The sequence below is a fragment of the Halichoerus grypus genome, chromosome 14, assembly GCF_964656455.1.
Source record: "Halichoerus grypus chromosome 14, mHalGry1.hap1.1, whole genome shotgun sequence".
Classification (NCBI taxonomy): domain Eukaryota; kingdom Metazoa; phylum Chordata; class Mammalia; order Carnivora; family Phocidae; genus Halichoerus; species Halichoerus grypus.
In genome coordinates, this window is record NC_135725.1 from 56289489 (window position 1) to 56317331 (window position 27843).

At 38.9% G+C, this 27843-nt stretch overlaps 1 long non-coding RNA gene across 1 annotated transcript in view; it reads right to left on the minus strand.

The window, feature by feature from the left end:
* Nucleotides 1-27843, minus strand: part of LOC118518305 (uncharacterized) — a 221610-nt gene that overhangs the window by 85448 nt on the left and 108319 nt on the right. Inside the window, exon 4 of the long non-coding RNA XR_004908566.2 lies at nt 25132-25238. This is a non-coding gene — a long non-coding RNA (uncharacterized LOC118518305). The remainder of the gene's footprint in view (nt 1-25131; nt 25239-27843) is intronic.

The following is a 27843-nucleotide window of genomic DNA, read 5'->3' on the forward strand; positions in this document are numbered from 1 at the left end:
TTCATGTGGATTATCTGCATGTGTAAGGACCTCCAGCAGAGTGATCCATTGCATAATTCCTCTGCATCTCATGAAGTCTGCTTATGAACATCAGCAAGCCTACTGAAGTTCTGGAGAGAAGATCACTACACTTGTACATGAAGCTGAGCAACAGGTAAACTCAGTGTCAATCATGAAGCAAAACTGGATGGCTGTTTTCTGCTAAACAGACACATCCCTACTAGAGCTGTAGCTCTGTTGAAGTCAATCACTCTGGACATCATATTCCTTTACATAAAATGGGGACAAAAATATCTGTCTTGTCTGTTCCACAGAGTTTTCTAAGGATAAAGTGATGCAAGGTACATGAAAATATTCCCTGACATTTCCAGAGGTGGGAAGGATATGTGGTTAAGCTCCTCAACTTTGATGACCAAAAAATACTTATCTTTTCTAGGCATGTTTTTCCATGTTCTTCCACTCAGTTTTCCATGGAATGTGTGTGGAGTTTTTGAGTTGAGCATTAAAGGAAGGCTTGCACTTTCTACTCTCATCAGTGTTTATCACCAGAAATATATTTTAAAAACACAGCATACTTCTCTTTTGCCTGGAAATATATATACTTAAATCTCTCTGGATGAAGATACTAGAAAATTTTCTATGTGATTTTTAAACTAGTTCAAGTTAATTGTAGTTCCAATTATTATCACAATGTAAAATCTATTTGGACATTTAAAAAAATATAGAGTAAGAAAGGCAAGCTTTCTTCCTTTTTTTTTTCTCTCTCTCTCTCTTTCTTTCTTTCTTTTTGCAAAGCAGGAAAGAATATCAAATCAGAAAAACCAAAATAATTTCAAAAACAAAACATAAAATTGCACATCCTTCTTTCAGTGAAATAGTCCAAATGGGAGAATCAAATTGCTGTTACTCTCACTTAAAAAGCTCAGCAATCTCTAAAAACGAATGAGTCACAAAAGCTTGTTTTTGTATCATTTATCTCAGATTTCCCTTTTCAGCAACATTTTTAAAAGCAGAAATAATGTCAGTGATAACTTCCTTTCAAAGGGCCCAAAATGGAGTCACTTGTGCTACGCCCCATGGCAGCAAGCCCGAACTCAATTTCAACCTCTCCCAGGAATATAATCTTAAACCAGGCCATCTGGAATTTCCTGGTCAGTACTAGCGAGATAATCTGCCTGACAGACCCCGTGTGGCCCCCGAAGAAAAATGAGGTAATCTGCTCTTTCCTTGTCCTGGCCCACTTCAGCCTATAAAAGTCTCCCACTTTGTTCAGCTCTTTGGAGCTCCTTTCTATCTGCTAAAATGGGATGCTGCCTGATTCATGAATCACTGAATACATCCAATAAGATCTTTAAAGTTTACTCAGTTGAATTTTTGTTTTTAACAGCTTCATCTCATGTTCTACAAAAATAGAGCAGAAAATTCCCCACCCCTAGGGCATTGGGTGTAGAACTGCATAAATTATTTAAACAAACCACAGCACCTATGCTTGCACTGACTTTTGAATGATTCTCTTTGATATGAGTTACTTCCCTATAGTGGGCACTCGGCTCTAATCTTCACTGCCCTTTATTTCTCAGACTTTTCTACTTTACAGTCTGCTGTATGTCATAGAATTATCAAAGCCCTAGTTGATTTCTTGACTGTGAGACTGGGGAGGCTTATATCAAATCTGTTTTTAGTGACTTTACCTAACCAAGAAAGTTAGTGCTATTCATTTGCGGAATCAATCATTCAAAAACATTTATTGATCCCTTTGTGTACTAGAATAGTGCTAATTATATGAGATAAAGAGGTTAAAGGCTACATTCTTGCATGCAAGGATGTCACTACTCAGTTGGTACAGACAATTAAGGAGACAATTATTATATAGACATACAAAGCAATCAGAGAGAAAGAGAGAGAGAAACACAGATTACTATAGAAGCACAGATAAAAGGTTTCTAATTCAGATATGCCCTGATTGGAGACTGTTGGCCTGGGGAAGCTGTAGGCAGGTGAACTAAAAGAAAGGCATCTTATATGATTCATTTACTTCAATAATAATTATATTTTGTAGGATGTCTGCTTAAAAAGAGTTTCCAAAACCTTTTTGGTAACTTTGTAGACTTACATGCTAAATTAAGTATACATATTCATTAAATATCTAGATCATTTTCTACATAAGATTGAACACTGAAACATTAATTACTAAACATAAATTTAAGTTTACATACCTTAACTTCTTATTTTACATGGTACAGAAAGGCTAGATATTTCAGGCTATTAATAAACATGTCCTTTTTTTGCCACAATAAGGAGCTATACTATAAGGAAGCAAATCCCTATAAAAATTATGAGACAGCATATTCATAAGCTTTGCCAGTCCGCTACAAACTGCTGGCATATGACACATGTTCATAATTATCTATTTCTTAGCTTTGTCTATATAACAAAAGTTATTAATAGTTAATACTTATAATCAATGTATGTAAACGAAACTATAAGGGCAAAGGGAAATAACTATGTGTGCAAAGCATGCAAGGTACATAGGATGTGTTATTGTTAAGGAAAAAGAAGAGTAATTTTGGGGTGCCCGGGTGGCTCAGTTAGTTAAGCGTCTGCCTTCAGCTCAGGTCATGATCTCAGGGTCCTGGGATGGAGCCCCATGTCAGACTCCCTGCTCAGAGGGAGCCTGTCGTTTCTCTACACCATTAAGGAAATAAAGACTCTGTGTTCGATCAGAATAATTTCCTGTGCTTTAATGTTGAGTTTACCATGCCCTTGATTATTTAAAAGAACCAAGTCTTCTTACTTTTAAAAGAGCTAAGGATCTTTTAATAATTTTGTTATCTCCGATATTTACTTTTGAAATCTTTTATTGTCACTTCAGTTAAATGGCAGCCAAGCATTGTTTCTCAATGACCCATGATCAGATTTAACCAGCTTTTCAAAATATAATATTTTGCCTTCTCCAAATCTAATCCTAAATAATACCTTTTACACATAAAATTGTATGTGGGACTTCCCAGAGGGCCCTTAGAAAGTCACAAAGGAGCTCTCACTTCCTAAAAAGAAAGATACAAAAAATAATTAGGGTTTTTTTGATATGTTGAATTGGATGGGAATTGTTGTAAAATAAAAAAAGATACTTAACCTTCCCTAGGTTATGTCTGTATGGGTAAATGATAATATAAATAATTTTTAAGTTATATGAAGTTTCTAGAAATGTGTCAATGCCCTTGATTAATGTCCATGATACGTCCTAGCATTATGCCTAATACCAAATGAAGGATGTAAAGGCCAAGAGCAGACTGCCCCAAGATGGACCACTTTGGCATGAACATTATTTTGAGTTAAAAGCAATCAATACCCAGAAGATTCAGAAAAAGCTCTTTACTTCCCCTTCAACTGCTTAAATTTACCCTAGAAAGGAGAGCCTATACCACAAGAGAGCTATTAATACTAATTACTCTTTACCTAATAAATGTATCTGCATAACAAGGCAAACTTTGTTTTCCAAACATCTCCCCTCACCCTCCTGCTACTGGTTTTCCTCCACTTTGTATCTCCAGACCTCCATCCCTCCCCTTAGTTCAGGTTGTGACATAAGCCTCATGTTACCAGACTGTCTTCAGAATTTAATATCTATGTGGATTCCCCATATGTACAAAACTAAATTTGATTTCTCCTGTTAATCTGTCTCGTGTCAATTTGATTCTTAGTCCAGATAGAAAGACCTTGAAGGACAGATTAAATTTCTTCCTTCCCAACAAGGGTTCAGAACAAATATCCCCAAAATGTGATACTTTAGCACATGGACCATTTTGAGCTAATGGCAACTGAGAACATGGAGTCTTAAGAGAAGCTTTTGCCCCAACCTTAACTACCAAGAAGAATCTAAATTTGGGGTGCCTGGGTGGCTCAGTTGGTTAAGCAACTGCCTTCGGCTCAGGTCATGATCCTGGAGTCACAGGATCGAGTCCCGCATAGGGCTTCCTGCTCAGCAGGGAGTCTGCTTCTCCCTCTGACCCTCCCCCCTCTCATGCTTTCTCTATCTCATTCTCTCTCTCAAATAAATAAATAAAATCTTTAAAAAAAAAAAAATCTAAATTTGGGATCTTTCCCAGAATAAGAGTTATTACCACAGATAAATTTTGTCTAAGTGACCCATCTATATGGCAGGGCAAACATCTAATTACCAATCATCTGCTCTTCTTATTGCCCTGTGAATTGCCCCCCTCTCCTTGGAAGGCTCTACGCCATTCTTTAGCTCAGGATGGCATGTATATCTCATTTTACCTTTCTTTCTTTGAACCTCTCATGTGTGTGAAGTTCCCATATGTACAAAATTAAATCTAATTTTCTCCTGTTAATCAGTCTCATGTCAATTTAATTCTTATACCAGCCAGAAGAAGCTGATGGATTCACAAGATTGCTAACCCAAGATCAAGAAGAACAAGAAATAATTTCACAGGACTGTATGAATTTATGAAGGATGACTATGGGTTTTATTTGGGAATATTACTGATGCTTTAATGTTCTATTTCCTGGATATAAGGAATCCTTTTCTCTTTTTCCTTAAGCTATCTATAACTCATAAAACTATTTAGTAGATTTCACTTTTGTAAACATAAATGAAATTCATCTTTTTCTCCCCACTTAATCCTCCTCAGAATTCAGAAACTTTTGTGTTTTCTTATTTTTGTGGCAATATAATTATTTTCATAGGTTTGATAAAAATCTGTCCTCCTTATAACAGAACATAATTAAAAATATTGATTATATAACCAAGACTTTGATTATAATGTCATAGTTGAGAAGGATGTGCATAGAATCAGATATGACCAGACAGTTTTAAGGAACTAAGGTCAGCTTTAAGGAGCCAATGCTTACAAAGCCCTCTTGGGAAAACCAGCCTCATGCCTGGTTTATACAGTTCCAGCCTTATAGGTAAGTAAGGAAAGTCATTCCTGGAAGGCCCGAGCTCAAAAAGAGAGGAATTCACCCAAATCTATAAGTACTGCAAGCAAAATCTGGTGACAAGTTCTTGGCTCAGTTTCCTAGCTTCAAGAGGCTTTTAAAGTTCAATCTACAAATCTTACAGAAACTTCCAACAAAGCAAACTTTAAAAGGTTTATGTGGGTAATTACCATCTTTGCTGCACCTATGTAAATAATCAGGTCAAATCTAATAAGACCAAATTTATTTTGTGATTGAAAATAATCTTACTTTGATTATCATTGATCAAAAGTGAGGTGACTATAGAGAGAAATTTTATGTTTCAAAAGAAAACTATAGTACAGTCTTGTAAGTTATCAAATTCTGGTCCTGTTCATTGTCTCTGAGTTATTTTTCACCTCTTTATAAACTTCATGATATTGTCACCTATCGTAAAGTATATGAGATCCTGATATCTTACACAAATTGTCAGCACTTAAGAAATTTAACATTTTTACAGTTTCCTTCAACATCTGACTAAAACCCTCCAAACAAACATTTCCAGTTTTTCCACCACACTTCTGACTTGGGAGTCACTGAAAATTAAAATCTGCCCAGATTCCTACTGAACTATACATTGTCTTCTAGCTGGCCTTTCCCCCAGGGATCTGAAGAAGCCCCAAGAGTTAAAGCCAGATGACTCTATATAAATTTCAAAGGGGCCCATCACGCAGCAGATCATGTATCAGCCTTCATGCCTCAAGGTGCAGCTATATGGGCCACAGAGAAAGTTCATCAGAAATCCTGTATCTTCCAAATTCTTCCAGAAAATAACTATGGCTATGGTGAATCCCACCAAAACCCCTCTGATGTCTATACCATCACCAAAATATTCCAACTGCAAACTGAAAAATCTGTCGTATTGCCATTGCCATCCTTACTGCACCATCTATAGACACAACAAGCCCAATGTCTAGGAATCTTCTTGACGGACTACTTTCTGGACTCAGGAACTGGGTTTATAGTCTGTTCTAACCATTAACGTTTGTTCTCCTTTTTATTTCCATAGGAAACCCCTTATTAAATACCCAATTGCTCACACTGTCCAGCAAATACCCTCTCCTGCCAAGTCTCAGTAGATGGTTCAACTAGTCCTTCAATAACACAAATCTACTTTAACAAAGCAGAAAGACTAGCTTTCTTAAATTGTTCAGTGGAATGCCTGGTTTCCCTAGAACAAAAGGGAGGACTGACCAAGACCAAGGGCCTTAATTTTCTTTCAGCCTGATGAAATTTTAGATAGGCTTCTTCCTGCCTCTAGGACCCTGACCCTCCCTTAGAGCTTTTACTTCAAGAAAACTCTAATTGTAGGAGTGCTTGGCTGACTCAGTCAGAAGAGCATGGGGCTCTTGATCTCGGGGTTGTAAGTTCAAGTCCCACATTGGGTGTAGAGATTGCTTTAAAAAAATAAAATCTTAAAAAAAACAAAACCCTAATTGTAAATTCTTTCTCATTACTTTTGTTATGTAAATCTTTTTAAAAGCCTCTCACCAGTTTTGCAATCCAGGAATGTCTTTCTTAAAAACCTGAATGCCAGGGTGCCTGGGGGGTGGCTCAATCCTTAAGTGTCTGCCTTCGGCTCAGGTCATGATCCCAGGGTCCTGGGATCAAGCTCCTCATCAGGCTCCCTGCTCAGCGGGAAGCCTGCTTCTCCCTCTCCCACTCCCCCTGCTTGTGTTCCTGCTCTTGCTAACTTTGTCAAATAAATAAAATCTTTAAAAAAAAAAAAAAACCTGAATGCCATCTTTCTGAAATAGAATCATTAAGGAGGTTAACGCCCCATCTCCCACTTTCTGTGGAAGGATATGAGCCTAACTTTGGCAGGCAGTTTTCTCCAAGTTGTAAAACTGTCTCTTGTCATGAAGATACAAAGTAGTTTTTCCTTTGGATAAAGGCAATTAGCAAACAGAGATGACCTAAGATTCTCCTTCCGTCCCCAGCTCTCTGTTACAGGGGAGATGAGCTCAGACATAATCGTAGTGTCCCACAAACTATCGTTAATAGCCTTGAATAAAATCTTCCTTGCCTGTTTCACACTGTCCCATGCAATTTTTGCTTTGACAGAAGCTACCATGATCTATCAATAACCTAATAGTTATGATAGACCAAATGGATTAAGCCCGTTTATAGCAATCTGCACAACCTTGGATAAGTTATCCTCCCTGAGGCTCAGTCTACTCACCCTTCAAACATGAATTTACCGTGGGATTTTTGTAAAGATTAAAAAATGACTGATGTTTGTAAAACCTAGCTCACTGACCAAAGAATCTGACAATGTAAAAAACTGTTAATGCCTCTTCTTCCTAACCCATCTCCTTAGCCAGTCACTTAACACACTACAAGATGATTTTTTTATATGTTGTGTGTCATAGGTATCAGAAACTTCTCTTAAGAGATTGCACTTAATCTGCAGTTACTCTTTTAATGAATAAATTTCAGATATAAACTCTCTGAGGAGATGATGCCTCCCACTATTCAAGGTAGCGCCCCTTGCGGGCGCCATTTCGACACTCCATAGGTAGACAACAATCTGGAGCAGCTGAAGAGACGGACAGACTAGAAATGTGGAGAGTGTGCAGAGGCAGTAGAAGAGCTAACAATGAAAAGCAGGGATTTACATGCTTCCACAACCCAACAAGAGCCTCTTCCCAGATTAGAAGCTCTCTAAGGCCAAGCTCCTCTTCAGGCAGCCACGCCTGTCATCTCTATCCAGAAGAGCATCTGGAGGCATTCTCCCTGGAAGCTGCTTTTTCTGGCCTCGTTCTCTTTTAATCCATGTATTGTTTTAGGCTGATAACTTACAATTCTATTTTATGAAACAGTTTCAATAAATGCAATCTTTTGGAGGAGGTGTCATTTTCTAAAATTAACTCTCTCCCTTTATTAATACTTGTTCTTTCACATTGGGAAATGTGAACAGTAAGTGCCCTTTCATTGGTTTCATTCATCTGTTAAGTATCGAGGGGCCAGTAAGTACTTCAATCAATACATGCCATCTTTCAGAATTAAATTGCCCTGTTAGGAAGCCAGAGAAAATGTCTTCATGGGATGAAACACTTTGTGTTTTGCTCAGTTTCCTTTGTTCAGTTGTTTTGGAACACATACATATTTTTGCCTAATTGAATTATCACCTGTGAGTGTCTGTAATCATCCTCAGGCATTATGTAAGGGGGGGGGAGTATTTCCTATTTTTAAAAATAGTATTCTGATTCTGACAGCATTTTTTTAAAAAATTATTTTGGTAAATGGAATCATATTAAGAGTAGAAGAGGCTCAGATTGTTTAAATAACATCTGTGATGACTGACTGGATTAAGGGAATATTTTGTCTTCTCAAAACTCAGATCATTGTTTACCTCAGGGGAGGGTGGGCTATGAAACTACTCATGGTCTCCCACCCCACCAAGTTTGGTTTCTGATTTCCACCACCAGTGGAGAATCAGAAACAGCCCTAGGACTGGGGGAACAAAGAAAGAGGTTAAAATCATTAAAACCTAGAAGCTTGCAAAGTGGGTCTTTCACGTAAACCTGTGACAATAATGTGCCATGAACTCGACCCTCCACAAATATACTCACATTATAAAATACTCACATTATAATAATAATGAAATCGATCTTCCTAACTGACAGCTTACTCTGTATTACGTCATGTAATATCTAAAACATATATTAGCAGCTCAAAGTATGGCTCAAGAACATTCTAGCATCCTCAGGACCCTTTCAGGGACTCTGCAAAATCAAAACTGATTTTGTAACAATGCTAAGAAGTTCCATGTCTTTCTTCATTGTGTTGGCATTTGTACTGATGATGAAAAATTTATCCTGGGAAAAACTCATGGCACCTGAGCATGAATCAAGGCAGTGGCACCAAAATAAAAATGTATCAGTCATAACTACCGTCTTCACTGCCATGAACTTGCATGTAGGAAAAAAATAAATACATAAAGCCAGTCTCACTTAAGATTGTTTTTAATGAAGTAGTAAAAATTATTAATTTTATTAAATTTTACCTCTAAAATGCTCATCTTTGTAATATTCTATATGATCAAATGGAAAGTACACATAGAGCCCATCTGCTGAGACTGAAACATTATGGTTGTCTCGAAGAAAGGTGTGTGATTATTTGAGTTGTAAGCTGCACTTGCCACTTTTCTCATGGAACACAATTTTTTCTTGGAAGAACAGCTGACAGACAAACAATGGTTTTCAGACTTGGGTATTTGGCAGATATCTTCTTGAAAATGAACAAAGTAAACCTGTCACTTCAAGAAAAACAACTAACAATATTTGTGGCCACTGATAAAATTTGAACTTTCAAATGAAAATTCAAATTTTGAAGTCTTGTATTTACCACCGTGAGCTTGACAGCTTTCCAATACTTAAGAGATTTTTCTGATACGATAGGTGATGAGTTAACAAATGTGATTTTTGTTTATATGCTGTGATAAAATGTGTCAACACTTAGAAGACCTGTATAACTTAGTAAACCAATATTTTCCAAATGATCCATACACACAATGCATAAGATTATATGTGGGTGAAAGATCCATTCAAAGTGCCAAGCAGACCAATGGGTTTTAATATTACACAGGACAGAATGTTCACTGATATGGTTTAAGATTCCAGACTACAACAAACCTTTTTATAAACTACCACTTGCTGAGTCTGGGTGACTATCAAAGGAGAATATCCACAATTACTGGAAAAGGTTATAAGAATAGTCTTCTCTTAACCATGAGAGACGATGGACTCTGAAAAACAAACTGAGGGTTCTAGAGGGGAGGGGGGTGGGAGGATGGGTTAGCCTGGTGATGGGTATTGAGGAGGGCACGTTCTGCATGGAGCACTGGGTGTTATGCACAAACAATGAATCATGGAACACTATATCTAAAACTAATAATGTATGGGGATTAACATAACAATAAAAAAATTAAAAAAAAAAAGAATAGTCTTCTCTTTTCCAACTATGAATCTGTGTAAGGCCACATTTTCTTCATGTACGTCAACCAAAACAACATATAGCAATAGATCAAATCTAGAGGGTATATATGATAATCTAGCTGTCTTGAAGACATTAAAGAGATTAGCAAAATATAAAATAATGCCACTCTCAAAAGCTGTTTTTAAAGTTATTTAATTAAAAAATATTTCCTTTTTGTTAAAATATAATGGGTTTGTTATTGCTATTTTAAAAAAGATAAATATTACAGAAATACTTCTTAGTTTGAATTTCTAATACAGTAAATGTCGATAGATATATAACATATAAATAAAAAGTTTTTTGAAATCTTCAATAATTTTTAAGAGCTACAGGAGTTTCGAGCTGAAAATGTTTGAGAACTGCTGCTTTAGATATATCCTTTTATTTTAACTCATTCATTCTTTAAGATATTAGACTATTACTGTATTTTCAAATGAGCTGCCTGAGATTCAAAGAGACTAAGTAACTTGCTGAAGGTCACTCAGCTGGCTGGTTAAGTGCCAGAGTTAATATAATTAGCCACTGGATATATGATATAGTAGATGAAAATAGTGCAAAACAGCCAGGTAGGGCAAAACAGGAAAAAAAAAAAAAAAGAAAAACTAACCCAGGACACTAAACATCTCATAGTTGGTCAAGAGATGAAAACACAGGAAGCAGGTTTATAAAATACGTATTTTTGTTACTAGCTCCACGGAAATTTTTGCATGCCCTAAAGTTCTACCAGGGGATCCTGTTATCGCTCAGGGGGATATCCAACATCATGCTAGCTTTTGTGAGGGCTACAGTGCATTTGGCTGGGACATCCCCTTCACTGGTTACCTATTTGGAGCTTTTAAATGTTACAGCAGATGGCTGAACAGGTTTGTCACCAAATGACTTGGATCCTTGGGATGATAAGTAGCCCATCTGGCCTTCCCCAGTAAATGTCTAAGAGGAGAAGGAAGTGTGGCAGGGCTTAGATTCACTGAGTACCTGGGGCCTGGATGGCATCACCTGCGTAACATCCCATGGAATCTTTACGACAGTCCCTAAAAAGCAAAAGGTTTCCTTCTGTTTAAAACAGGACCAAGATTAAGGCTTCAAAAGGTCTTGTGAGGCGGAAGATGAGTGAGTGCAAAATAGGTCCTCCCCCTCAGAACAGTGGGTCCTATACAGAGACCAAATTTTGAGAATATGAGGTAAAAGGGATGACTAGCAGATCAATTAGCAGAACTACAACAATCAAGGCCTGATTACCCACATGGCCATCTCCATTTTAAGTCACAAAGATCTGGTTTAAGTGATATCCTAAATTCTGCAGCCAGATGTTTCCAGTTGTTAAAACTGTAGAGCCATGGAGACCAAGATTTAGGCCAGACTTGACAATGAAAGTCATTTTTAAGAATAAAAATATTACCGTTAAAGATTATTAGCATTCTACTACACTCATCTCCATACTCTCACTTGGGATGAATTTTTCATGTATTAAATCTGCATAATTCATAATTCTAGATTTCTCTATTCTTCTGACAGCTAGCTAACTAAAGATTGTAAGGGGAACTAAAATTCTAAGTATCTGAGTGTGTGGTGTCTAAAATATCCTGATTACATGTTTATAAGTTATAGCATTGGTGTGTTTATATAACAATCTGTGCATTAAGGATAACACAAACCAATAATTGGGTTTCTTTTCATGGGAGTGTGGTGAAGACAGGAATGGATGTTTCCCCATAAATGGAAGCCTATCAGACCAATTTTTCCTCTATTCCTAGACAAGAGGATAAATCTTTACCTGATTTCAAGATAAACTTGCAGTCCTGTTCTTAATGCTATCACCACCTACCACCTGATTCCACACGAAAGCTGGATGCTCCAGCAGGTCACTGCCAGTCTTGTGACCTTTGACAATGGGCAGAGTTCATTTGAGGCCACAAAACAAGTCCCCAGGATGTGATTCTTATTAGAGGAGTAGCCAGAAAATATGTTGGATTAGAGGTGCTGAGATCCAGTCCTATGTTATTTGTGCACTGTAAGAGCCACAGAAAAGTTTTATAAGAGATGTTTTATAAAATGTTAAATAGGATTAACTTGAGAAACAGGACAAAATGAGCTAATTAATGAAGGAACAGTGAGGCTTAAATTATGATGATAGATTTGAGATGACTCACTTTGTCTTCAACTTTTCCATCTTACTCTTACAATGTTTCTGCCAAGGATGCTTCTATTATTCCCCTGTTCCATGTCGTGTTAAATACCCTCTAAGATCTATTGCAAAGGTTGTCTTTCACATGGCAGTAATCACAAGTGAGTCTTTTTTCCTCAGGACTGAGGCTGCTGAGTCTGTTTTAATGGGTCACTCAAATGTTGCTGGTGTAATGGACATTTGTGTTTATGTCTTATCTCTTTTGTACGAGGGAGCCTCCTGTCTGCTGGCTACCAGTTCCCATATTGAGGGACTTCTGTTAGTAGAGCACTCTTGGAGGAATGACTAGGTGACTGATGAATGTGACATGAAACCAAAGTCGGGCCAGCCTAACTTCAGGAAGCACGTGTTATGGTCTGTTCGTGCAAGCCTTCTGTTTTACAAGCTGGTCACGTCACTCCTCAAGAGTTGCCTGTGCTTTTTTTAAGGTTGTCTGTGATTGGATAAACCTACCTAATTCTGGGATCCAACTTTAAAAAAGACCACTATTATCGGGGCGCCTGGGTGGCTCAGTCGTTAAGCGTCTGCCTTCGGCTCAGGTCATGATCCCAGGGTCTTGGGATCGAGCCCCGCATCAGGCTCCCTGCTCGGCGGGAAGCCTGCTTCTCCCTCTCCCACTCCCCCTGCTTGTGTTCCCTCTCTGGCTGTCTTTCTCTCTGTCAAATAAATAAAACCTTTAAAAAAAAAAAAAAGACCACTATTATCATACAGCTAAGTTGTGTTTTCCAAAAGCCCTCTTAGTAACAAGTTGGTGTTTTAATCTCATTCTCCGTAATTCCTTTGTCTTTGATTGAATAAAGAAAGGAGCTCTTAGGAATTGTCCTTCTAATGCCCTAGTTCAAGAACCATGAGAAAGAAAGAACGGAATTTGGGTAGTAAAATAATACCTGGAGATTGAAGCATCTGCTGTGGCCATGAGAAGAGTGTTTCTACATTTGAAACAAGAGAGAAACATTCAGCCTATTTTGTGTCATGCACAGGACGGTTTAGTTTCACTTTGTTTTGCTTTTGTTTTTAGCTGATATGTTCTGAATGGGCAGTTTTAAGACTTAGACTTTAGCAAGTGATTATCATGTGGCACTTGAACCTCGTTGGGTCATCAAGGTTTATGACAGCTTCAGCCACACATAAGTGGCTCTTTGATCAAGGCTGAGCCACAGGCACCAGGCAATAGCAACATATCCAGACACATGCCATGAAGGACTCAGGAGGCTGCTGCTGCAGTCTGACCTTGAATTTCACACGAGTGGCTTGGCCTCATGTTGAATGTAATGCTGTGTTGGTTAAACCCTCCTAAAGCATCAATGAATGGGCGAAATTATTTTATTTTACTGTTTTGCAGACAAATCTGTTGTACAGTGGAGTTCTACAGAGTATGAGTTAGGGTTAGGCTATAATGTTAGTACCATGTCTGGGTAGACAGTAAGGGATTGGTCCTCAGCCCCAAATTCCATTCTTTATTTAGGAATCAGAAGAAAACTATGGAGCAACTAACCTTAAATTCATGAAACTTGCCCACAGGCCCAAGAGCCACCCCACCATTTGGTTTGAAACTAGATTTAGATTTTAGAACCAAATTGGGTTTCATCCAGAGAAAAGGAGTAGATTTTGTTATGTACTAACTAAAAAGACATGGGATCCTTATTAAAAAGAAAATATAGCAACTTCTTGGAGTGCTTCAGTCTTCCTCTTAGAATAGAAACAACTGAAGAATGAAAATCAAATAAAGAAAGGCATTCTGGTTAAGCAGAAGCAAGAGAAAGAATAACTTAATTACTTAAGATATTAACTAAACTAAATAGACATGGAAGAAAGCAAAACTTAAAGATCAGAATAAATGGGCATAAAATCCAAGAGTCTAACTACTTTTTTTAAAAAAAGATTTTATTTCTTTATTTGAGAGAGAGAGAGCATGCACACACGCGTTTGTGTGGGGAGGGACAAGCAGACTCCCCACTGAGTAGAGAGCCCAACCCTGGGCTCAACCCCAGGACCCCGAGATCATGACGTGAGCCGAATACAGACACCTAACTGACCGAGCCACCCAGGCGCTCCTAACTGCTCTTAAAATATTAGAAAAATGGGACATGTTTTAGTTCAGTGGTTCTAAAACATTACTGACACGGGAATTATTGGGGGACTGTACCCCAGACCAAATCAATGATGATCTCTGGGGTGGAATCTGGCATCAGTGTTTTTAAACCTCCTAGGTGGTGCCAACATGCAGACAAGTTTCAGAAGCAATGTTGAAACAGGGGATTGTTTAATTGTTTCAATTCTTACTAAATCAGAAAGAGTGCTTAGCATGGAAATCTAGCAGAGGAAAAGAGAGGAAAGATATCAGATAATACTGAAATGACTCCTCCAGAGACCGCCAGGATCCAGAAAACTATTGAGAAGCACCCTGTGAGCAATGTCCACAATAGCCAAACTGTGGAAAGAGCCAAGATGTCCATCGACAGATGAATGGATAAAGAAGATGTGGTGTATATATACAATGGAATATTATGCAGCCATCAAAAGGAATAAGATCTTGCCATTTGCAACGACGTGGATGGAACTGGAGGGTATTATGCTGAGCGAAATAAGTCAAACAGAGAAAGACATGTATCATATGAGCTCACTGATATGAGGAATTCTTAATCTCAGGAAACAAACTGAGGGTTGCTGGAGTGGGGGGTGGGGTGGGAGGGATGGGGTGACTGGGTGATGGACGCTGGGGAGGGTATGTGTTCTGGTAAGCGCTGTGAATTGTGCAAGACTGTTGAATCTCAGATCTGTACCTCTGAAACAAATAATGCAATATATGTTAAGAAAGAAAAAAAGAAGAAGAAGAATGTAGCAGGAGGGGAAGAATGAAGGGGGGGAAATCGGAGGGGGAGAAGAACCATGAGAGACAATGGACTCTGAAAAACAAACTGAGGGTTCTAGAGGGGAGGGGGTTGGGAGGATGGGTTAGCCTGGTGATGGGTATTGAGGAGGGCACGTTCTGCATGGAGCACTGGGTGTTATGCACAAACAATGAATCATGGAACACTATATCTAAAACTAATGATGTAATGTATGGGGATTAACATAACAATAAAAAAATTAAAAAAAAAAAAAAAAGAAGGAGAAGCACCCTGTGAAAGTCACAGAAGGAGAATCCATGAGAATAGGTAAAATACTCAAAAGTATTCCTGAGTCAGAATTGCAGTGAAGGGCACCTGGGTGGCTCAGTCGGTTGAGCGTCTGCCTTGGGCTCAGGTCATAATCCCAGGTCCTGGGATCGAGCCCCACACTGGGCTCCCTGCTCAGTGGGGAGCCTGCTTCTCCCTCTACTGGTCCCTCTGCTTATACTGTCTCTCTCTATCCCTCTGCTTATACTGTCTCTCTCTATCCATCAAATAAATAAATAAAAGAACTTTAATTAAAGATTGCTCCTGAAGGTGGAGTGATAGAATTGAGATCATAACCAAAAAGTTTATGGGATTAGGATACTAAAGATGAAGCATCTTCAATATTAAATGGAAGCCATGGAGGGCAATAATGTGTAGCATCAAGGCCTGGATTAGATATTGATCTGATGGGAGAGCACAACCTGGTGGGATTGCATAAACCAGAAAAACGAAGGCAAGAGGATGTTAAACAGTAAAATTAGGAGGCAGACCCAAAATTCATTGATTTCATATCTCTTGCTTAGGAGACCCTAAAGATAGAATCTAGAACATCATGTCAGAAAGATTTCTTGGTAACATATTCTATGCTAAGAGAATTAATCTGGTTGGTAAATTTAGAATAATCAACTGGATACTCAGTTTCTGTAGAGGATTCTTTTAGGCAAATAAACTTGAGCAATGGAATGTAGAAAGGGCCCACAGCAACCCCCTGGCTGAATACAAATAGGTCCATCAAGCGACCCACCTCAAAATATCCATAGGCCCCATCTGACCAATGGGCTACTTACAACTAGGCACAGTTACCGAAAAAGGGAGAATTCCATTTGTCCCCATACTTCCTCAGCTTCCCTCTTTTGTTTTTGGGTTTGTTTGTTTTTTTTTTAAGATTGATTTATTTATTTTTTAGGGTGCCTGGGTGGCTCAGTCATTAAGTGTCTGCCTTCAGCTCAGGTCAGGATCCCAGGGTCCTGGGATCAAGGCCCACATCAGGCTCCCTGCTAGGCGGGAAGCCTGCTTCTCCTTCTTCCACTCCCCCTGCTTGTGTTCCCTCTCTCGCTGTGTCTCTCTCTGTCAAGTAAATAAATAAAATCTTAAAAAAAAAAAAAAAGATTGATTTATTTATTTTAGAGAGACAGAGACAGAGACACCATGAGCAGGAGGGACGGATGGAGAGGTAGAGAATCAAGCAGACTCCACACTGAGTGTGAGCCCAAGGCAGGGCTCAATCTCAAGACCATGAGATCACGACCATGAGATCATGACCTGAGCCAAAACCAAGAGCCAGACACTTTAATGGACTGCACCACCCAGGCACACCTCACCTTCCCTCTTTAAAAACAGCCCCACCTGCTGCCTCGTCACAGTCCCTGCTTTGCTGTCCTTCCCAAAGCTCCCTTGCTTCCTCAGTACACGTCTATCTCCTTTGTTCTGCCTTGGGTGAATCCTTTCACCATCAGAGTCGCTGGCTTCCACCCGATCTTCGCCCCCCACTCCCGGGGCCCCATCCATTCGGACAGATACCAGTTTCCTTCCTGAGAATCAGCTCTGCAGAGAGCATAGCCTGAGATCTGCTCTTCTACACTGCAGGTTTTCAGGGGCTACCCTCTTTGCAGAGCATGGGGAGGTTGTGCCTCGGAGGACACATCTGTCTAACACTGGGTACATTATTAAGAATCCGTTGTTGCCTCACACCTAAGCCACATCAATACTATCGTACGAACATTGGTATTTTGATTTTACCTTTGTGCCAACTTTGTCTCTCCCAACTGGTTCAGAACTTGGTTTGGGAAAGGCTTATTAAATATTGACCTCCTGAAAATCTTGGTATTCCCTAGTCTTTACGAGATCATAATTTCTCAATGGTAGAGACCCTTACACTTGTATTGGCCACAGTGCCTGACAACTGTCTGACACATGATAGCACCTCCATAAATATGTGTGAAATGAGGAATAATGGTTTTTCCTCACCTCTTCCCTCTGACTTAAGAATGAGAGTCCGCACATTAGTCACTGACACTCACCTCCTCCACATCTAAGTCTAGAGCTTTCTGAGAGAAGAGAGAACTAGCTTAACATTCCCCCTCTAGCTGGCGCTAGTTTTTCCTTAAGCTCTAGCAGCAATTGATGGTGGCTTATGTGCAGAAGGCACCACCTCTCTTTAAATACTAAGGTCAGAGTAAGTCCAAGGAAAGTAATATGGAGCAATAAGCAAGCCTTACAGCTCAGCCTGACATTCAGTCCATTTCACCAGCAATGAAACTAGGGGAATTGGGGGCAGAATTCATAGCTAAATGTAAAAAACTTACCTCCAAAATGTCTCTTCTGGACAATTTCTCCTCAGTCACATAGTGAATTTGATATATTTGAGACTCCAAAATGAGATATCCCCTCATGTCTTCTCTTTAGAGCTGGTTTATATATTAGCATTTTTATATCCAAAACCTAACCCTCTACCCACAATAATTAGGGCCGCAGATTCTTTCTCTAGCATATAAATGACTTAAAGTTGTTGTAACAGGAATCCTAGCAGCATGCAATAAAGAATCCACGGATAGTAACTTAGGGTCATCCAAACCTCGTTTTTTAGAAGGATGGATGTTGTGAGAGAAATTTAAGAGAGGAAAAGAGATTTTTATATGTAGATCAGTTAAAATCCAATGTGTAATTAAATTCTGCCTGTTGAGAATAGTCCTGTAAGTCATTGTTTTAGGCACGACATTAAAAAGCATTTAGCATGTTGATTCTGGCTACCCCATGCCTAATTCCAGAGAAGGTACCAATCTCTTCCATTTAACTCTGCCTGGAATATCTTCACTCTGCAATACCCATCCCTGAATGAAATGGAAACATCATCCTATGGGACCTACGCCCTGATTATCTGTTTGTCATATATACTCTATTACTCTCCATTCTGAGGCCCAAGAACTTTTTCCTTCTTTACATTCATTGGATCAATCAACTTGAATTTCAAAAGATGTCAAGAAAACCCCCAATCTATTTCTTATATATGCAAATGAATTTCCTCATGGCTTTTTAGAATTCCAGCTTCACTCCTCTTTCAGCCACTAAAGCCTTGTTACTCTGCTTTAGCCTAGGCTCAGACTCAGCAACCTAGAGCTGCCAAATCCTTTGGTATTCAGCACACAAATCACTTCCATTTAATGACAAGTTTTATTCCTGAATTTTAATGGGGCCTATTCTCACTTTTAATTGCTTTTAAAAATGAGATAGTTTTGAAGGAATCTACACATATTTGACACAACCATAAATATTTTAAAAAGAAAAATCTCATGCTGAAGAACCATGAAAAACTCATCAGTTAAAGTAAACAGGAAAGAGCAGTTGCAGGATTAAATTTGCATTATTTCACATCAGATTGGGGCAATTAATATGTTAAACTCTAGTTAACATCAAAAGCACAGGATATGTTAAACTTGTCTCTTCAATTATTAAATGACTAAAATGATGTAATTACAAAATCTCTATTTTCTCATACTACAGGAACATGCTTCCTTTGTGTCATACTATTCCTCTGAATTTTGAAGTCCGTCCCCACCCCCCCCCCCCGCCCCACTGATACTCAATAACAACAGACCCTCAAACAGCTTCATTCTATGATGATCAGAATCCATACAGCTCTATGCAGCTAATCCTTAGCTTTTACCGGTTGGCATCAACCACTTTGTACCACAAAACAAGAAGTCAAGAGAAAGACATCTTCACTAAGAGAACTGAAAGAGGAACTTCAGAGGAGTAGCCTGCCTCTCAGATATCACCAGGTCTACTTTTCCTCTCACTCGCACTTCTGTCTCTGTTGGAAAAAACTTGTTAATAAGACTAACAAAGGTGAAGGGTGATAGGGCAAATATAGGCAGAGAAACTTGCATTTAAAAGCTGATCTCCTCTCACATACTTAGGTTGCACGAATGAACTTGGAGAACTTTTATTTCTATTTGGCAACCCCACCCTACTTGAAAACTGTGGCCTGTGGCAGAGAGAGTCACTTCCACATTTAGGGAAGCAGAAAGACTTAGGTTTGATACGCCCCATGTTCACCTGAAAGTTGTTCCATTCTTTCACATTTTTTATTCTGTCCCTATATTTTTAATTGTGAAAAATTTTATACACACCAAAAGCACAGAAGGTACCATAAAAAAAAAAAAACACCTTTACCTATCTGCTAGGAATATAAACACTATATTATTTTTGCTTCAGTTTCTAAAATGAATAAATAAAACATTGCAGATGCAGTTGGAGTTCCAACTGAAAATGGCCCAAGTTGATTTCTCTCCATCTCTCTCCAAGAGCAATTGCTAACACTGTTTAAGCTGAGTCTTCTCCCTCTCCGTGTTCTTACATTTTAACTACTTAGTATATATCCAGGAGCATACTGTTTTATATTATAGGTTTATCAAATTGATGTGAATGATAACATGCAAAGTGCATTTACATTGCTACTTGCTTTCATTCTCAATGATGCTTTTAAACTCTATCCATATTACTACATCTTGATCTCATTCATTTTTAACTACACCATTTAAGTACACCATTGTATAAATACACTGCAATCTGTCCTTCCACCCAACTGATAGCTACTGAACTTGTTTCTGATTGTTCACATATGCTTAATTGTAATTATGGTGTATTACAACTTATTTTAGACCCCTCCTTGCCTAAACTCTAAGAGTAGCATCTACATTTTATTCTCATGTTGCTTTTATTTTTTTTAAAGATTTATTTATTTATTTTAGAGAGGGGGAGGGATGGCGGGAGAGGGAGAGAGAAAATCCTCAAGCAGACTCCCTGCTAAGCACAGAGCCCGATGTGGAGCTCAATTCCAGGACCCTGAAATCATGACCTTAGCCAAAATCAAGAGCTGGTAGCTCAACCGACTGAGCCACTCAGGTGCCCCTCCCATGTTGCTTTTAAATTCTCAAATATGCTGTTACTGTTGTTGCTGTTGCTTTTAAAGTTAGTCTTTATTTATTTATTTATTTATTTATTTATTATCTCTACAATTCCTGCTTGATTCTTCTATGTAAACTTTTCCTTTTTTCATAATGTCCTGTTCTTACTTTATGATGTCTATCCTTCTTTCATCTCTGATCATTCTTTAAAAATACTGTTTTTTTAGTCCTTTCTAGATTGCTCATTATTGGAAATTCTTGGGCTATTTATACATCCATTTGTTACCTGCATTGACTTCTTAGGGTGACTTGTTCCCTCAAGAACTTCGTATTTTTTAACATCTTCAGTGGGATTTTTTTTTTTTCCCTCCTAAGAGACGACCTCAGAGAGAAGTTCCATATTTTCCTCCCCTGGGTCTTCAGCATTCTGCAACAGGCTTCAGTTTTAGCTCACTGTTCTGGCTTGAATTCCTCTGGGGTTCTGAAAACGGGATTTCTCTTCTTCTCCTCTGAGGTTGGTTCTATATTCATGTTTCCTGTTGTTGTATATTTCATTAAGCGTTTCTGTGTTTGGGAGACTTGTAGGAGTATGTCCCCTCCTCTACTTTCTAGTGAACACTTCCAAATATTTCCTCAGAGCTCTATAAGCTCTACAACCAATTTCTGTACCCCCAAAACACTCCTCTGCTTATAAAGTAAAAGGAAGAGAATTTGTGTTGTAACAACTGCAATTTACAGAAATTTCACTTGCCCATTTTATTTGTTTGAATATTGTTTTCCTTATTTATGCAATTTATTTTTCCTTTGAAATCTGAAATCCTTTTCCACATTTCACTCCTAGGATGAAACACATCAAAAGGTAAAACTCAGGCTTCCAGAAGATGTGTATGGTTTTATTCACAAATTTAACTAACATGAACATTTTATTTGAAAGCAATTAAAGAAGTATTGCTTTCTAACCTTATTTCATCTACAGATATATTTTTCTTATTGTTCTTTTGCTAAAATTGTGTCCTTTCATGAAACTCAAAATAGTCTTTGTGAACAGCCTGTAGAAATATAAATCTTGTGATCAATTTTCAAGGAGAGAGTTGAAATGAAATATGTTAACAAGTAGGTTTGGGACTTTTTACTTGAGAGTTATAAGGGATGGATATAACATATTCTACAATATAAGCCCAGGAAAGAGTACAATCCTTCTAACCCTTGTAGGTATTTTTTTTTTATAATTGCCCTTAAAATTGGGCAAGAGGAAAAACATACTGGGTGTTTGTTTGTTTGTTCGTTTGTTTTTCCTAACATTAAATAGCATTCAGGAAATTATCTTATTTCAATCCAAGGACAGACAATATTAGCTATTTACCAGTTTTGACTCAGATTTCAAAACCATAGGATTAGGAAATCTGTTTTAAATTAAAGTAAAATTTAGTAAATAAAGTAAAATTTAAGCTTCCATATTAAGTTGGCATCTATTATACATTTTTTCTGAAGCTGGAGAAAAACGCTATTTTTTGGACCCTCTTGCAAAATTAGTAACACAGAATTGGGAAACAACACTCCTCAATTGCCTCATTGAGGAATCAGAAATTCAGAGACATTAATTAAGTGACAGAGCCAGGATTTGGACCCAATTTTATCAAATTCCAAACTCCGTGTACTTTCCACTTTACTGTTTTTCCCACATTACAGATTTTCGTGGTCTGGCATGCATTAATGAAAAGGTCTCTGTCCTAGAAGTCAAGAGATTTATGTTCAAGCTTGGACACTGCCACACCCATTCTTCCCATTTTGGATGTCTTCATGAGAAATAATAAGGAAGCCTTGACAGTTGTCAGCTGGGAGCTGACCTGACACAGCTAGACCATGGTATTCTCCTGTTGAATGTAAACACTGTCACAGAGCATCAACTTCAGCAGAGGTCACCCTCTGACAGAGTGAGAAAAACACAAGATCATTTTATAATCATGTCCGATCCTAGACAAAAATAAGAACAATATGCAAACCACAGGAATATCCAAACATCCGCCTCTCCCAGCTATCATGAATGCCAGATGCATAAATCAATACAGCTGTATCCCCACTCTGTACCCGCTGTATCTAAGATATAAACCATTGATCTCCAGGAAAGAATAGCTCCCATCCCGATAGTCCCCATTCACAGCAAACTCCTGCCTCCTTGACCCCTTCCTCCAGTCACCTAACAGAAAGCCAAACTCTATAACAAATCTTCCTACACCTTCTTAATTTGATGTTCACACTTGCCCACGGGGTCCCCTTATTGCATCAAGTAATAAACACAACTTCTCGTGACTTCAAGTGTCCCTGATGGTATCTGACTGGTGAGCATCAACAATAATACATCACATATTTCCCTGGAACTTCACAGGTTGTCCACTTGCAAAAAGAGGACACTGGACTGACAGCATCAGTCTAACACTCCAAGGGCCCTTCCAGTTCTGCCATGCCATAGTCCAAAAGTTTACTATTTCTGCCCCTTTCTCCTGGTTTTGTATGGTATTCATGATTGTCTCTACTTTCCACAAAAGATTTACAATAATTAGCACAAGCACTGAGCTAGAAGGCAATTCTCCAGTGGTCTCAGAATGATTAGAGTCGAGGAATGCTGCTAAATAATCTATACAACTTTGAATGTGGAAGTATCAGAAACCCAGATTCACACTGTAAATAATCCTGTAATCATCTGTGCTGTCTTTATCATCTTTTCCTGCCTCTCAGCTTTTAACCATTTTAGAGAAATTGAAGCATGGAAGTGCATTTTTTGGCATGACGGTTTAGAAATTAAGTGTGGTTAAAAGAACTGAGTGATTAAGACGCACTCATGTAGCTGTAATGATGAAGTCAGTAAATCACATGCAATTTAATGATATTTCTGATAATACAGGATATGTAAGTTACGCATCATAATAATCCTCTGGTTTAGAAACCGTTTTCTACCTTTGGTTAAGATCTGGCTGAATGAATCTGTCAAATGACAAAAGGAAAACAATTTAGTAACAAGTTTGATGTCCTTTATGCAAGGGAACATAATCCGTGGATTGGGGGAGTATGGTGCCTCACCAGCAGCAAAGCACTCTTCCCGTGGGATTTGGGGCAAGAGTGAGTTTTATAGAGCATTAGAAGCAGCAACACAGAAACAGAGCATGATTGACTAGGAGCTCGGAGATTTCCCTAAAAAGCCAGCAGGACCTGTTTTCTAGGGTAAGGTGAGCTAGCTGAAGCTGAGCTGGAGGACTGGGGTTGTGTGTGTTGGGTCTCCTTGACAGGTGTTTCCTTTCCCGTTAGTGCAGGTTGATTTCGGCTTAGATTTGTGATGTGGTCCTGGCCCCTGGGGGTGGCCTCCACTTTTCTGGGTCCTGACACACAAATTAACTTTATCAGATCATTTGGATTTAATAAGTTTTGATTAGAGAAGGAGGACTCTCTGTCACTGGGAGAAACTGACTGAGACTTCAACAGAGAAAGGTATGAGAGGAAATGGTGCTAGTGGGAAGGTCCATGGAGAATAATCAAAGGTAAACTGACTGCCAGACTAAAGAAGAATATGAACAAGGAGAGAGGAGCAACATTGTCAAAAGAAACTACTTGCAAAGAAAACAACCTGTAGAGAAGCAGATCTTACTAATGATAAAGGGCTATGAATTAGATGACCTTTTTGAACTGCGGAAGCAAAGACTTCCTTTGTTTTGGAAAATTGTGAGAGCAGCCACAAGGAAATCTTGGTAAGCAGCAATGATGGAATAACTAAAGACTTCCCAGAAAGTATATATTTCCTCATATCGAAGAATATTTTAAATGTAAAATTCAATTACTCTGCCAAATGCACCTACTACTGATGGTTTGAAGGGTGACTTCCTTTATTTTATTAAAAAGGCACATTTTATGGGCAACTGGGAGGGCAGTTTAATCAGACCTGAGTAATAATCCCAGAGCTACCCACTCCTATACAGAGCACTTCCTCTCCCTCGCCCTCAATAGAACAAGTCTTGAGTAGCATGCCTGCCACCTGACACCCACCTAAAGGATTATTCAGGAAGTGGTCTTTTACAGAAACCACCTGGGACCACCTAAGAGACTACCAACAGGACGTATGAACTCCTCACCATGGAGGTTTTCTAATTTCTGTAACTTTATCAATTTAGAGTTCTAGAAATCCTACATATTAGCCCAACTCCCTAAAAAGGAACTTGTTAATCTACAGTCACTATTACACCCTCAGCTTTTACTTCTGAATATTTGAAAGTACATAGGTATGAGAATTAGCATCTCTGACATTAGAGTTTTCAAGGAGCTCTACCTGATGTGATCAGCAAAAACACAAAAACAAAACCAAAAACTCTGTTTGGTAGCTGGAGCAGTTATAATTTTTCCTGTTTAACAGATGAGGAAATTGTGACTCAGAGAAGTTCATTAAGTGCTGAGATGTCTCAACAAGTAGACTGGGCTAGAACTGGCCTTCTGACATTGTGTTCCAGGCTCATGTGAGGTCTATGCCACACTATATGAGATGCCCACCACTAGACCAAGGTGAAGATAGTGCGAAGATTCTTGGCCCCCTGATCATTCCAGAGTTTCTTTTTCCTATGATACTCATTTGATGTTTCTTAAAATAATAGAAAATTTTATGTATTTCAGATCCAAGTTCAAAGCCTGGATACTTCCAAGTTAGTGTTTTTTGAAATGATCAATAGATTCAATTTGAGAATCATGGTGATGTAACTGGCAAGTCCAGGCACACATATTAGATGTAACAGCTGGCACCGTTCTGCACGTGCATTTCCCCGATTAGGTCAGTTGAAGAACCATGGGAATTCCTATTGATATTAAGTCAGTGTTAGCTGTATAACAAAAATCTCAAAATTGTAGTGACTTACAACAAACATTCATTTGTTTTCTTACAGACCTGAGAGTAGCCTGGGGAAGTTCTGCTTCAGGACACAGGTCAGGTTCAGGTCAGCTCCGCTCATCTTTCGTTTTCCTTGGACCAACAGCTACCTGGGATCTGTTCTTCTGGAAACAATGACAGAGTGTAAGAGACAGAAGGAGAACCACAGAATGTCTTCAAAGGCCTCTTTGCAGAACTGGACATTGTCACAAACCAATGGGATGGGGAAGGATACCCACAGCCTTTGGTCAGATGTTCTGCAAAGTCTCATGATAAAAGCTGTGGATGCATGATGGTAATTCACAGAGAGAGTGAAGAAATGGGGACATTAATCCAATCTACCACACTATTTTATGTTTTATTTTGTAAAGCAAGTTTGTAGTAATGATGCATATCAGGGCCAAAAAAGAAGTGGGCCCTTGGGACCATAGAAATACTGACTTAAGTCCTGCTGCTACTTCTACTTAGGAAAAATGAGAATCAATTTTTAAGCCTGCAGAACTCACTAGTGGCTGGGTATCATATGTACTATGACTGTGTTATTTCCTCAATTAGAGTTACTTTGTACTAAAATCTCTACTGTAATCTTAAGGAAAATTATACAGTACAAATAATGGTGAATTTCTGGCAAAAGTAATTTGGAGGCACATCTAATGAAACTTAACATTCATATTAAAACAAAATCACCTATGAAGTCTGAGCCTGCGTGCAAACTGCTCTGCTATATATTCCAAAACAAAGAGCACACGAGCACTGATATTCATATCCATCAACTCATTTGCTTCTCAGAACAAATCACCACATCCTCTACTCCCACACAGCCACCACCTAGGGAACAGACCGGCCCCCAAATTCACATACACCTAGGGAACAGACCAGCCCCCAAATCCAAACACAAAAAAAAATGAAAGAAAGGCGAGTCCTTGAATCCCAACTTCTTTCAATTAAATTGGACCAATCTCACCTTCTGCTTAAAAAATAACTACAAGAATCTAAAAATTGGTAATTGGTTTTTTAATTTCTAAATAATGAAGTGAGGGATCTTGATGTTTTGTTTACTTCAGGATATTGATGCTAAAAATCATTCTTCCACATCGGGTACCAGAACTACTATAAACAGACACAATGAGCATACATCCTCCTAATTCCTATAATCCATACCCACGTGTCTTGTATTAACTCTGCCTCTGGGAAGAAAACTTCTGCTACACAAGCATCATTGAGGTATCATGTGGCCACATAGTGTCTAACATGTGTTCCCTGAGAATTATTCCCACAGCCACAGCCCTGGTACGGACCTCAGTATCTACTGTCTACTTCAGTGTAGTAGTTTCCCTCCTCCTCCTCCCCTCCCCTCTCTCCCCCCCGAGTCTGAGTCAGCTCTCCCAGTGCCTGCTACTGCTGGGCCAATGGGTCCATGAGAGGCTTTATAGCAACGCTCACCCTTCCCAGGGGTGCCACAGCGTAATCTGCACCGCATCACAGTGTCCCCATTAGGGCAGTGACTCCAGGGCACCAGGTTGTGGCCTGTACAGCTCTCTTCCCCACATCCATTTCTTGTTCCTAGAACCACAAGGTGATTTCAGATACCTCAGTTCAGACATTACTACTGATAACAGTTACGGGTGAAGCACTTAATCCAGAACTGGGTCTGCACACAAGGGCAAAATATTTTAAAAGCCAAAAATAATCCCCCAAGTTTTCACAGGCAGCTCGCTCAAGGCACATGTGGGAGACAGAATAGAAGGAGGCAGGTAAGAGTCTGTGCTTCAGAGTCCAGTGACTTGGGTTCAAGTCCTGGCCCTGCCACCTTTTTTTTTTTTTTTTTTTTTTAAAGATTTTATTTATTTATTTGAGAGAGAGAATGAGAGACAGAGAGCATGAGAGGGAGGAGGGTCAGAGGGAGAAGCAGACTCCCTGCCGAGCAGGGAGCCCAATGCGGGACTCGATCCCGGGACTCCAGGATCATGACCCGAGCTGAAGGCAGTCGCTTAACCAACTGAGCCACCCAGGTGCCCCTGGCCCTGCCACCTTCACACTGTGTGATACTCGGGGAGTTGTTAGACCTCTTGGTCCCCAGTTTGGTCATCTATAAAATGAGGTATTGTTAGTTTTTATATGAGATCTTTCATAAGATTTAAAAGAGATCATTCCCAAAAAGTGCTTTTAAGCACATTGCATGGCACATAAATGCCAACAAATGCTTATTACTACATTGTTGCTGTTGTATGCAAATTATCCACAGAACAATATTCATTAAATTGTCTTGTCTTTTCCTTCCAGAAGCAAATACATTGGGTTCAGAGTGGGTAAAAAGAATGCCTGGAACATAGATCACTGCCTGTCATATAGTGGGTGGTCAACAAATGATTGCTCAACATTGATTCCTTCCTTCTTATGCAGTCAGTTCTTAATTTTCCATACTAAAGAAGAGGGAAAGAGATGTTAACAATCCAAAATGTTTTGGTAATCTAAAAATAATGTATACTTGGCTTATAGAAGAGTAATTTCATATACTTTATTAGAAGAATAGGTCCAATGTTCACAAAACTCGAGTCAAGGTGATTCTTTCACTCAACTGACAAATGTTAGTTAAGACTATGCCTGAGACCAGGCACTGTGCTGACTGTGTCTTCAGTACAGGAGGGAACGAGACCACTGATCTCTGCCCTCATGGAGCTTAAATTCTGATGGTGGCAAGTAGGCCACTTTATGGCTTTTGTGGGCCCT